This window comes from Microtus ochrogaster, chromosome 7, assembly GCF_000317375.1.
Source record: "Microtus ochrogaster isolate Prairie Vole_2 chromosome 7, MicOch1.0, whole genome shotgun sequence".
NCBI lineage: Eukaryota > Metazoa > Chordata > Mammalia > Rodentia > Cricetidae > Microtus > Microtus ochrogaster.
This window is the reverse complement of record NC_022014.1, coordinates 58679817-58692920: the sequence shown is the minus strand read 5'-3', so window position 1 is coordinate 58692920 and position 13104 is coordinate 58679817. Positions and strand designations below refer to the sequence as shown.

At 45.2% G+C, this 13104-nt stretch overlaps 1 protein-coding gene across 9 annotated transcripts in view; it reads left to right on the top strand.

Annotated features, from left to right (window-relative positions):
- The first annotated feature begins 11114 nt into the window (after positions 1–11114).
- The window catches only part of Tenm2 (teneurin transmembrane protein 2), a 1251952-nt gene continuing 1249962 nt past the window's right edge, over positions 11115–13104 (top strand). For 6 of the 9 annotated variants that reach the window (XM_026780490.1, XM_026780489.1, XM_026780488.1 and 3 more), the window contains exon 1: positions 11641–12095. The gene's annotated coding sequence lies outside the window, so the exon portion shown is untranslated. Of the gene's footprint in view, positions 11164–11640; positions 12096–13104 lie in introns of those variants that run through there. The other 3 variants (XM_026780491.1, XM_026780492.1, XM_026780485.1) reach the window with 2 other exon arrangements.

Here is a 13104-nt window from a genome sequence, read left to right as displayed (position 1 = left end):
TCAAATGTCATTTTACTATTGAAGGCATGCTTCTCATCGAGGTCGCGATGGTATAATAACAGAATGCTTTTGAATGTTCTTGGAAGCTGTGTGGCAGAGACGTCGTGTTTAGCAAAGACAGACATTCAGGACAGTATAGTCTACTGGACATTCTTCTAACCTGCCTTCCTCTTAGGTTTGCAGCCACAGTGTTGACCTCCTCTTGACTTGACACTTCTCTGAGGATGCTTCTTAGTTCCTACAAACTCCTCAAGGGATGGGAGGTGGAAAGGGGGAAAGGAAAAAATGGATAGTTGACTTCCAGCCCATTCAATATCTTATATCAACCATTTGAGCCAGCAGGAAGTACACTTTGCCTCTTGGAGAGTAGAGTGTGTGGGTGGGCACAGCAAGGAAGAGTCCTGAGGCCTCTTGAAAGCTCACACATGTCAAGGCAGCTTCTCAACACATTCGCTGCTCCTTCACAGGAGTAGGTACCACAAAGGACATTTTGCTGCTTGCTATCCCTTCATTCTCCCCCTGTAGCCCACCGTGCCATGGACAACTTGCTTTGTGACATCACCATTTCTCTGCGAGGGGGTTAACTTGGGACTTCACGCATTACTGCTCTGAGTGTTTTCTTTGGGCAAACTTGCTTTCCTCAGCCATCCAGCCTAACACTGATCTGGTGAGGGTAGCAGCCATTTCTCTGCTGAGATAGACTGAACCATAAAGAGGCCGTAGCCTGGGCTAGAGATCACCAAGTCAATGGAGTCAGAGAGAAGTACTCTGCTACATCCGTCCCTTGATTTTATGGCTGTGGCATCTTTGTATCTCATATCTGCAAAGAGATTTGTTAATTATACTCACTTTAATGAGAACCCTGCAGCCAAAATGGCCAATAAATTATGCACTTCTGTCTTACGTTTCCCCTTTGTCCTTGTGCTAGATACTTATTCACTGTATTCTGAGATGCTCACCCATCCCAGAGCCTCAAATCTCTTCATTCCATTGAGATTTTAGTGTACATGATGGTGGGGATTAGATGTCACTTTTTTCCTCCAACTATATTTTTAGCAACCTGGACTCTTGCTTGCAAATTAGTTGGTATGTCTGCAAATAGGCATACCCACAGGTATTTGAGAAAAAAAAAAAAAAAAAGGATGAAAGGGGCTGCGAGAGATGCTAATTCTATGGAATGTTTGTTTATCTCTAGGGCTTTCTTGTGGGGGTTTTTTTGTTTGTTTTTGTTTTGTTTTGTTTTTGTTTGCTTGCTTGCTTTTGTAGAGGAGGAACCAGTCTCACCCTTATAAGGGTCACGCCATTCCTCACCCTTATAAGGGTCATGGCTGTCATCCCCATAAGAAATGACAGGCTTGTAAGAGAAAAGCATGGCAAATGTATTAATCATAGTTTGATATAACCTGGAAGCTTTCAGAATGAAGGTCCAAAACCAAAACTTAAATGTCTGCTTATGCTTAGAGTTGGTAATGAGAGCAAAACCTCGTTTTGATCGAACAGAAAGAGTCTAACCCAATCATAGAAAGCTAAGTGGGAAAACCTACTGAGGTCTTTCCTCTTAGGTGTAGTGCTGGAGCCCTTTGGAATGAGTGTCTTAAGGCCTGTTACTTTCAGACTTTGGTGGGCCAGAATGTCCTCATGTCCATCCCTTACACAGGCAGGGTGAGACCAGAATAATGTGTCTTGTTGTGGTATGGCTTGATTTAGGGGAAATATTCTAGTTTCCATTAGTCGCCTTGGGGAAGAGGAATTCTGGTTTCTTGAACCCTCTTCTGTGAAGAAGACAGGAGGTGGGAGATGAGAGAGGCGGACTTGGTACAAAGACTGTTTCTTGCTCCTCAAGCCTCTGAAAGTCCCTTAGTGCAAGGTAGTCAGCAGGTCATAGGCGTTTACCCTGGCTGTCAGTGTTTGAGTCCCCGTCCTTCCCAAGTATTTTCACAAATATAATTTGGGGGGAGGTTTTGGGTTGTTTTGTCCCATTTTATACCCAGGTTGATTGAGGTTAATGAGGATGTTCAGGGATGGGAGCAGATCACACCGCTAGCTGAAGGCTGAGAGCGTTTCCTCTTAGTTCTATCAGAATATTCATAGAAATAACAGGTGGCATTGCTTTCACCAAAAGAAAATCAGAGGCCCAGGATCTAGGACCTTGTTGTCACCAAGATGTCATGTCATGCGGTGGTAATGAGGATCCTGGGCAAAATGGAAGGTGACACTGAATTGAATAAAGACTTCTTTGGGAAATACATTAACTTTCCTTTGCCATGTTGATTAGTTTTGCCAACAGGAAAGGTTGGCCACGTTTATTTTCTGTTCATTATCTATTAGTATCTGTCCTACTTTTCTCATTGATGGCATCAAATACCTGTCAAATGCAACTTCAAGAAGCGCTTCTTTGGATTTAGAGTTTGAGGATAGAGTTCTTCATGGGTGTCGTGGCACAGTGACAGGGGCACTGGAAGGTAGCTGGTCACATTGTTTCTGCAGTGGGGAAACGGAAAGAGATGAATGCTGCTCCTGGGCTTGCTTTTTGATTTTTATTCAGTCTAGGACTTGTTCTGCCACATTCAGGGACAGTGTTCTGATTCAGCTGACTATGTCTAGAAATGCCTTTACAGACAAAAGTAGATCCATAGATGGTTGTAAATCACATCAAGTTTAGAATGAAGACTTACCATTAGACCGGGAGACTACACACATTGTAGAGGGAGCCCATGGTCAGAACTGCTAACACTAACAATGGAGTTGTTTGCTTCACCTCTCCCTCCCTCTTTTCCTCCCTCCGTCCTTTCCTCCCTCTCTCACTCTTTCATTTATTTTCCTTATTTGCCCTTCCTTCTTCTTTCCTCAGAGCATCACTAACTCCCTTCCTGCTACCCTTCATTCTTTCCTCTCTCTTCCCATTTATAAACATTAATTTTTCTTCCTCCCTATATCATAGCTAAGGTTTTAAGCCACCGAAAAACTACCTATGGCAGATGTGAGTGAATTCTCTTCATTTTCTCCATCAGTGAATACTTGTAATAACAGTATCTCAAATGATTGTGGGAGAGAAAAATACCGCTTAATACAGGCAGAATGTTAAGACATTACCCAGACTTTACTAAGTAATTAGTAAAAGTTCGTTATTGTCATTACTTCAACATATAGCTGTCAATCCAGGCTTTGTGCACAAAGAATTGGGCTGGTAAATAATATGATTAGATTCCAGCAAGACAGTTTTCCCCCTTTGCTTACATGATTGTATTTCAAACATAACTTTAAATACATTTGGAGAGTTCTGCTGTTGTTTTTTTTTCTTCCCCTGCTCACTGTCAGCCCAACTCCGTTCCTATTCCCTTGGCATATTCCACACCATGCCTCTGTGAGGGTGCATGGCTTGGTGAGCAACCCAAGAGAAAAACAAACCCAGTAATGTGGAAAACTGATGTACATGGGAAAAATAAAAATTATGAAGCTCTCGTGAAATGTTTTTCATCTTGAAAGTGCTTTGAAAACATTAACTAATTAATTAATCAAAAAGAATTTCTACCAATCAGTAGAAATGCTCTTTACAATGTATTAAAGCCTCTTGAAAGGTATTATTTATTCAGCGATGTTTTCTCTTTCTCTGAAGGGAATCGTCAGTTTCTTTTTTTGGAGACTTTGCAGCTCTTGTAGAGACTCTGCACACCCCTCACCCTCTGCACCCCAGCAAGCATGAATACATGTAAGCACTTGTGCACCAGCAAACACAGATGCTCCTGTAGGGTTGTGCCCATGTTAGGAAACTCATTTCAATGTCATTGAAGAGTTTTGCATCCACTTTGCCTACCTGCATTATTATTGACCCCCAGAACAAACTCATGACAACATCTTCCTGCTCTTCAAGTGTCAATGTCACTGACTGCCCCCATCTATTGTCCTACGGGAGTCACTCAAGCTAGGGTTTTATGTCATCTCCTTAAAGCCTAGCTACTCACATAGCCCTATAAACATGAGGCCTATTTTCTAACCTAAAAAACATAACTTTATCTCCGTGTGACACATCAGGGGAGTAGTGATGATAATCTTCTGTTCATTAATTCAGCAAATATTGAGTACCCACCATTCACGTATTTCTACGTTCTTATGGCACACACTTCATTCAGTAAGGCTTTCTGTGAATCTTAGTGATGGATTCAAAGATAATCCAGATGGAGTTATTGCAATCAAGAAGTTTCTTGTCCGTCAGGGAAGAAAAGGCAATACTAATGTAAGGGAGTTGTGGAGAACAGTTAGACGGGAGGAATTACGGAAGGCAGGAAAAGGCTATCTGGGTGCGACTGTAGGGGAAGGCTTTGTGAAGGAAATGGCTCCTCAGTGGGACACTGAAAGATAAATTAGCCTCAGGGATGAGGAGGAGAAATACCAGTTGATGGAAAAATAAGATGGGGAAGAAGACCAAGAAGAGTACAGCTGTGCTGGAGTCAGGGACTTTGGCTTGGGTCTAGGTGGAGGAAGAAGGATGGATGCAGGGTGTAGCTAAGGGAATGTGACTAGGCTGTATGTTCTGGGGTTGCTGGCTTTCGCAGTATTATGCCAGCACCTATCATTATTACCCATTACTGATCAATCTCATTAGTCAATACAATGTCAGTCATCTACTAAGAATGGTCTCTAAACCTTTTCTGAGATGCCACTCCATGTAAATAAAATCCGTACAGCTCACTGGACCAGGCAGTACTTGTGCGAGGAAGCATGCATGTGAATTGTAGCCATCTCATAGACAGTCTGAGTGACAGGCTGAAGAACCCAGCCTTTATTTTTGTCACATGCTGTAGCTACCAAAACTCAGATTGGAATTCAACATCATTAATATTATGGGATATTCTGCAATATTATAACCCCAAGTACACAGAAGTTCTATAGAAATGTGGTACATGGTAGAGGTTTTCTGTTTAGGAATTATAACTTTCAAATGCCTTATAGAATGTTTAAATTTGGTCTCCTTGGTCTCAGTTTCTTACTGTTATTAATTTTCTAATTATAAGGGTTTGCCATTTGTTTCCTAACTCCCCATAGGCTTGTAACTTGTTAGAATACTGCATAAAATTAAAATAATAGGTTTATGGGTAAATTTATTGGGGCTTTTCAGAATTGAAAGTCAGATATTTTTATTTTGTAACATATGCTTAGACATCAGCTTTGGTTGTTTTTTTTTGTTGTTGTTGTTGTTGTTTATTTGTTTTTAGGATATTGTTACCAGATTGATTTATTGGAAAAACTAGGCTATCATAAAGGAGCCTGTACGCTATCTCTACCTTTAGTCTTACAGTCAATACTTATCAACTTTCTTTTTCTTTACAAGGTACTCTGTACAAACATGCAAATACTGTGTTGGTGCCCAAGGGTCACACTTCCGTGGGGGGGCACATCTTAATCTGAGTGGCTTGACCTGTCACCAAGAGCCATGATAACATCCAAGCGTGGGTTGTTGCCTGGGACCATTTCTGCATTTGTGATCCTATCACAGCCAGAGTTTGTGATGTTTGTGGCCATAATACCAGCAAAAGTCACACAAATACCTGGGATCTAGGCTGTATCCTGTGGCCATGTTGGTTGGTGGCCAAGTGCTGTGCTGCCACTGAGGCCATGGTGTCATCTGGTCCAAGGCTGCTGCTGAGAACCATGTCTGAGTCTGTGGTTTTATAGCAGCCAAGGGCTGTTTTGATGTCCGTCAAAAGCTATGCCAGTGCCAGGGGTCTGGACCACTACCCGTGGCTATGTTGGTGTCCAAGGTTCCCACTACCTTGGAGTTCAAGCCAATTCAAGTGATCCAGCCAAATGGGGTTGACCATGAGCCGTGTGGGGGTCTGTGGCTCAACAGCAGCCATGGTCTAGGCTGATGTCCATTGTTTGTGTTGCCACAGGGGGTCATTGGAACCCTGTGTGTTAATAGCCAATGTCCTTTTCTTCACTGTGCTGAGCCAGTCCTTTCCTTCACTGTCTCCAGGATAGCTGGCCCAGCCCCTCATTAGACACTGTAGCAGAAGAGCTGGTGTTGCTCCCCCATGGGAGAGCTAACCCCAGAACTCGGGAGCGATGGCCCTACTTCACAACATAAGTGTGGGAGAGCTGGCTCCCCTGACAGGATGGTGGCCACCAGCTCAATGACTTGGACTTATCAGCTCAATTACCACCCAGACCCACATCCTAGGCCTTGGGTTGGCCCACCCTAACAGCTGCCACTGCTTTGGCCTGCTGGAGTGTATGAGGGGGCTGGTCCTGCAGAAGGAATACTGCAGAATCTCCATAACTTGAAGCAACAACAAGTTATCCCAGAGGAGTTTCAGTGATGGACCAGCCAAGTAATGATGGTGGACCAGAAACGGAGGGGCTTGAGCAAGATCAATGACTAATTTCAATGAATGTTTTGTGGGCAGGTCTCCTGATGCCACTAAAATGAATGAAGAGGTGTTGAAAAGATGGAGGAGCAAGGTGGGATTTTTTTGGTAGTTATTTAGTTTTGTTTTTAATTAATTGGGGGAGGCATACTGCAGGGGTGAGGAGCAGATATGGAGGGACTGGGGGTGAGTGGGATTGGGGTGCATGATATGAAATTCCCAAAGAATCAATAATTAGGTTTAAAATTAAGAAAAAAATGCAAATGTTGGCACATGGGTGAACACCACAGCATCAGACTGATAGGACTGCTTGGGACCACATTTCCCTTCCCCTCTCTCCAAAACCAAAAAGCACAGCACTTACCAAATCCAAGCTCCCAGAGGAGATGCTTCAGGTCATAGGAACAAACATGGAACATGGCAGTCATTTAAAACCACTCAGTTGATTAGCACATGTGTGTCTGCTGTTGTTACAGCAGTGAAGATCTTCCTGGGAACACATGGGATACGGAAAATCCAGGAGATGGCGGAGCCTGTCTATAGTGAGCAAACTACCTGGGAAGTGGTTGACAACTACATTGCAGCACCTTTCAGCACAAAGGGAAATAAAAGTACAGCCTTGACAACCCAGAAACTTGCTCTAATGATGCATTGCTTCCCATGTATTGCCCACAGTCAGCAGGCTCTGGGCGCACTGGTTGTCTGTTTGCTAACTCCACCTAATAGTGTTTCTTTATACAGGCTACCAAACCAAGTTCAGCCATATTTGGAGAATAGTGATATTACGTTATGAATTGTTGTTCCCACTGAGGGCAGACCCCTTTACTGCCACTCCAGTCCTCCTATGTCCGGTGTCCAGCAGGATGGGATAGCAGAGGTGCCAGGTGACAGTAGGTAAGGTCCATGAGGCAGCTTTCCTGGGCCTGGACTTGCATTTCTTTTGACTTGTGTTACTTGACTTTCATGGTCTGTGCTTTCCAATCTTCAGATTCCTCATCAATCACATGTGGACAATTTGTATCTTACCTCAGAGTCACAGGAGGAATAACGATGATGATATTTATTAACTTTAGAATGTCTTGTAATATGCATCAGTTACTTTTTTCCATGCCTCATCAAGACAGAGAAGCAAAGCAACTTAAGGAAGGAAGGGTTCCTTTTGGCTCACAGTTTGAGGATACAGTTCATCGTGGTAGGGACATTAGGTTAGAGGGACCTTGAGGAGACTTGGTCATAGGCATCAGCAAGCAGGATGCAGAGCGTGATGACTATTGCTGCTCAGGTCTCTTTCTCCTTTTCTCCACTCTACAACCACATGAAATGGTGCCACGCGCATTTAGATGTGTCTTCAAACCTCAATTGCCCTAATCAAGAGAACCCCTCACAAATAGTGACAAAGGAAATTTCAGTCTAGGTAGCTTCACAGTTCTGCAGATACTTCCCTTCTAGGTGATTCTAGATGCTGTCAACTTGGCAATATTAACCATTACAAATGACTTTTCAAAAGAAAACGCTTGGAAATCTCTATCTTTGTGCCAGAATGCAGTACTGAGAAACACTTCAAGTGTTCAGGAATGTTTTTGTGCAGGTTGCCCTTCATGGTTTTGTTAATGAATTATTCTCAGCACGAATAAATCTTCTATTGCCCCATGACAAAAATCAACCTAACATATACACAGGAAAGGAGTTATCAGGAATCCCAGGGACCTTACTGTCCATTGTAGCATTCTGCTGTGAATATATTTATTCTGAGAAAGAAGGAAAGAAGGGTTTGCGTTTACTCTATTCTTTGGACCCTCCGTATTCATAGCACTTTGGCGAAGGGCAAGGTTGAAGCTAAACAATTGCAACAGAAGAATGCACGGTTAAGGACTGATATGTGTGTATAGTCAGATGCACACAACTATAGCTCTGAAATAAGTGAATAAAGACGGAACAACTTGTGGGTGTGTGGTTTGGTTACCTTCAGGATAACAACCTGGAGATGGACGCCAGAGATGTGGACGAGAATACAAAGGTTGGGGATATTTCTTTTTCTTAAGATTGATTTACATAGGTTGTAACCTTTGTGGAGGGCCCATGCACCAATCCCTTTATGCAGTAACACTCCAGAACTGTCAAGGTATTTAACAAAAGCCTGTTGACCGAGGATGCTCAATATTCTGCTACAAGCAAAGCGATACAAAATGGACCTTTTTTTTTTTCCTCCAGTGGTCTGTGGCCATTGCTGATAGTGCTAGTGACCAGCAAAGCAATGAGACTTGGCATTCTTATTTGCAGATTTAGAGGTACAGGGAAGAACAGAGGAGGAGCCTGGGAGTGGTAGTTAGTAGCTGGGAGGGATGGTGCACAGGGCTTGCGTGGTTCCCTGCAGCACTTCTTCTCAGAGGGAGAACTCAGAGGCCTCTGAACATGTTGGCCATTGCCTCTGCTACTCAGGACAATAGGAGGCACAAATGTGAATGAAGTAAGAAGTGGCTTGCATTGAAAACCTAACTCTGCATCCTGAGATGGCTATGGCCCCGGTGGAACAACCTAAGTCTGGAGCCTGGTTCTTTAAGCCTTAATGACAGAAGGAAAGCACCAGCGGGGACCTTCCTGTTTATGAACACACACAAGTCTCCAGTCTAGCGATGCCACAATAGGGTTAACGTGAGAGGAGCCCTCCGACTCTCCCTGCAACCCCAGTCAACTCTGAAGTTCTGAATTTAGATCAACTCCAAGTTCCACCAGTCCACTGACTCATAAGATGTACGACAAATGGGTTTGAAGATAAAAGGGAGACAGGGCAGGGGGAGTGGAGGAGCTGCTGTGGGGTGAGATTACTGTGTCTGTCCCGTATCTTCAGGGTTTCCAATCCAGTACCTCAGGCTTCATCGGACCATTGGTTTCTTCATCTATCAAATGGAGTATTAGCACCCATGCAGAATTGTAGATAAGTTACCTTAATGCATGCCTTACTAATGTTTACTGTATCGGATTGTTTATCTCTGTATTTTTTCTATAATGCCATCATGAATTTACTTCCTTATTTCTTATGAGCCCCTTTCATGTACCTTGATTAGCTATTGAGTGACAGGAGCAGAGAGGCCTGGGCCTAGATCCTGTGGATGTTAGCACCAGGCAGATCTGAGTGACAGACCTTCTATGTCACATGCTTGGATGGTGACAACCTGCTCAATGTCTCTCAACTTACCTGTTAGATTGAAAGAAAAAAGAAAAAACTGTTCCTACTTCAGGAATGATTCCTCTTCTGTGAGTAGCGTGGTGGCTGTGGGGGATGACACCTGCCATTTTCTGGAGCAGAAACGGGGAGAGTAAACGTTGTTTCCTTCCTTCCCACATGAAGCTTACAGTCTGGAGAGTTTGTGCTTTAGGATTTGAAAGATACATCACATCACAAGTGGAGAATTGCACCTACAGGAAAATCGTGAAAGGAAACATACATGAAACCAAGAAAACTTATAATAAGGGAGATTTGCCCAAGCAAGAGAGATCACAGGTCCCTGCAGAGCACGGGGGATAGACACGAGATTTCCAGATGAATACGGGGAGGGAAAAAAGATTTTTAACAAGCAGGCTCTCTGCCTATATCTCTCATTAGCATCCCAAGCATATGATCCCCTTTCTTGCTAGAATGTGAACTCAAAGATTGCGGGCAGAGTGTCTGTCATCTTCTGTCACCTCTAAGACAGAGCCTTGAAAAGAGCAAATGCTGGTAGAAAACCACCGTGTTTGCTGAATGAAATTAAAATACTATGTCTGCATCTCACGGCATTGTCCGGGATACAATTAGGAAAGAAACATATTTCAGTCGAAAGAGCATAGACCTTGGGTTGTGGCAAGCCACATCCCCACTCCTGTCATCTAAAGGAGGTAGCACACCCTCTCTGCGATTTGGTCTCCTCTCCTGTACAGTGTGCGGAAGGACTCACTGTCCTCAGCCAAGCCATAAGTAGCATTCATGTCATTGCTATGAAAACATTGGCAAAAATCAGGCATGAGGTTTTTCAAGGTCTGTGGGTTGTTGAAGGCCAGCCAGGTGCAGCTTAGGGGCCAGAGGATGCTATCACCAGCTTTCCACCAGGCCTTCCCCTCAGTGAAAATGCCCGGGGCTCATAAACCCACTGTGTTCCGTCTCCCGTGGCTGAGTCGGACTCTGACTTTAAATTTAGGAAGCATCGGTTGTAATTGACTGGCATTTGGTATGGTATACTGGGGCCCCATTTTCATTTGAGTTAACCATACAGTTTCTGGATAGAATAAAATCAAATAATTCATGGTCAGCACACAACATAAACCTGCACATGGCAACTAGGCAATATACATTGAGCTGTTTTTACTAGTCCAACTGTCAGGCCCTGCTGGGTTGTTTTTTTGTTTTGTTTTGTTTTTTTTTTTCCTCCCAATTATTCCAAAACTGAACCAGCCATTTCTTTTGGAATTCTCTCTCTGAAAGATAGAAAAGAAACTGCTTTCTGTTGCTTGGAAGCCTTGCTTCCCTATTTCCGCGCGCCCTTGGGGGCAGGTTTAGGGCCACCGCCTGGCAATCCAGGGGAGGTAGGTCTGCAACTGGGCAGGCTCAGGAAACCCTGCCTTCGCTGGCTTTGCCCTCTCTGCTGCGCTTTGCATTCCTAACCCTGGGAGGAACCGGCTGGGTCCAGCCGAGCACTGGGCATGCTCGCGAGCCGGGGCAGGCTCCGGTCGTCAGCAGGATGCGTAGGCTGGCGATGCTCCCTAGTTCTCAGAGCCCTGGGTGCAGCCGTGGTGCATCGGGTTTATCAGAGCAGAGTTCTCGGTGCGTGCAGCTAGGGAAGCGGGCCTGCCTGGGACAAGCCCGGAGCGGAACTGAACTCTAGGCGGCCCCTGCTTGGCGCGCTCAGTTTCTGCTCTTGGAAACGCCCGACTGGAAGGGGGGGGGGGGTGTCTCTGCAGACAAAGGGGTACACGTGCCCCTAGCGCCCCTTTTTCCCAGCCGAGAGCCCCTCCCGGAGCTCACTACCCTGTAGCCCCAAAGGCACCAACCCAGCAGGGGCTACCAGGGCCTGTGCGCGCGCTCGGGGCCGGGGATTGGCTCTCACTTCCCACGGAGGGACAGCGCGGGAGGGCGGGCGGGCAGTGAGCGGAGCTCCGCGCTTCTGTGTGCGCGTGTGTGCGCGCGTGTGTTTGCATGTGTGTGTGCGCGCTCGCGCGCGTGTGCATATGTGTGTGCGCGCGTGTGTGTCTGTGCGGCGCGCGGGCGGGCGCGTGTGTGCGCGTGCAGGAGCCACTGGGTGTGCGTTGCGTGTGTTATGGGTTTGATTCCAGAGCAGGTTGCACATTGGTCCTGGGTGGCTCGCAGGCTCAGGTCGTGCTTGGGCGTCCTCCTCCTAATCGTTTCTGAAGTAGCAGTTCCAGCAGCAGCAGCAACAGCAGCAGCAGCAGCAGCAGCGGCAGCCGCGGCAGCAGCGGCAGCGGCGCCTCCGCAGCAAAGCCTGAACTGTGCAGAAGCAACGAGCACCGTTTGGGGAGTCTGGGGGGCGGGTAAGAGGGAGGAGGGAGAAAGCCTGGCTAGGTCTTTGGGATTATTTTTTTTCCCCTTCTTTCCCTCTCTCTCTTTCTGGAGGGTGTGTGTTGCCCCCTCGAAGTGAAGGAATTTTGCTCCAAAGCGAGCTGGGACCGAAGACTCTAGGCTAAGTTCTCTCTCTATGTAGATGGTGTCAGGGAGCGAAGCTACTGACCGAGCTGCTGGTAAATGTTTTTCACTTCTTACTCTTTAATGCTTAAGGCTTTTTCCCCCTCTTTTTTTTTCGTTCTTCCCCGTTTCCCTTCTGTTGCTCATCATTCTGCAATCGCTCCTGAATCGCTGCAGTTTTCTCTCCCTCGCCTTGCGTTTGTGCAGTTTGCAACTTGTTTCATGGTTTTCTGTGTATTTTTTTTTCTCCCTTCATCCTCAGATGAATGCTGGAACATTTAAATTCGGCACTTCGGGAGGTCATCATTAGTTGCATGAGTTTGGGGGGGCGGGGCGGGGAGGGGAAAGATTGGTAGAGCCGGCTGTTATTTCCCTGCAGAAGGACTTGCCGCTTTCTCGCTAATGTTCATCGCAATTATAGGGACTCTTTTAGGATTCATTTTAACATTGCATTGATGTTTAAGGTTATCGCTCTCCAGGATTACAATGCGTTTTGACTCAGTTTTAACAGCATGACCGTTGCCAGTGATTCCAGACCTACTGTACGGTACACGCTGGCTAAAATACTCAGAATTGCAGGAAGAATCCTTTGCATTCCGAAAGAGAATTTCTTTTTTGCATTACATTGCTGCAGATTTGCAGGAAGCAATAATAGACACGGCGTTTCATGTGGCTTGCAAAGATAATAAACAGATAAGTGGCTCAGTGCATCCTCTCTCCACTGACTGAGCTATGGCTAAATTTACTTAATAATAAATGTAGGGTTTTGAAGAAGCAGGGAGGTTGCTGGTATTGTTTTATTCGAAATTGTGAGACATACAGAGCTTGCTAACCTCAGACTAGCCCTCTCTCAGCTCTTACTTGAAGTGGCATCTTGTCAATTGGGGAGAGGGAGAGTAGTTTCTGCTATACACATGGAATGAAATTATTTAAAATAGCCAGCATAATGCATGCAAATTGGACCCTTCCTCTTTCTTAAAAACAGAATTCACTCCATCACCCTTGCTGCCAGGATCCATTTTAAACATTATTTTTAATATCACATATAATAGTTCTTTAATGCCA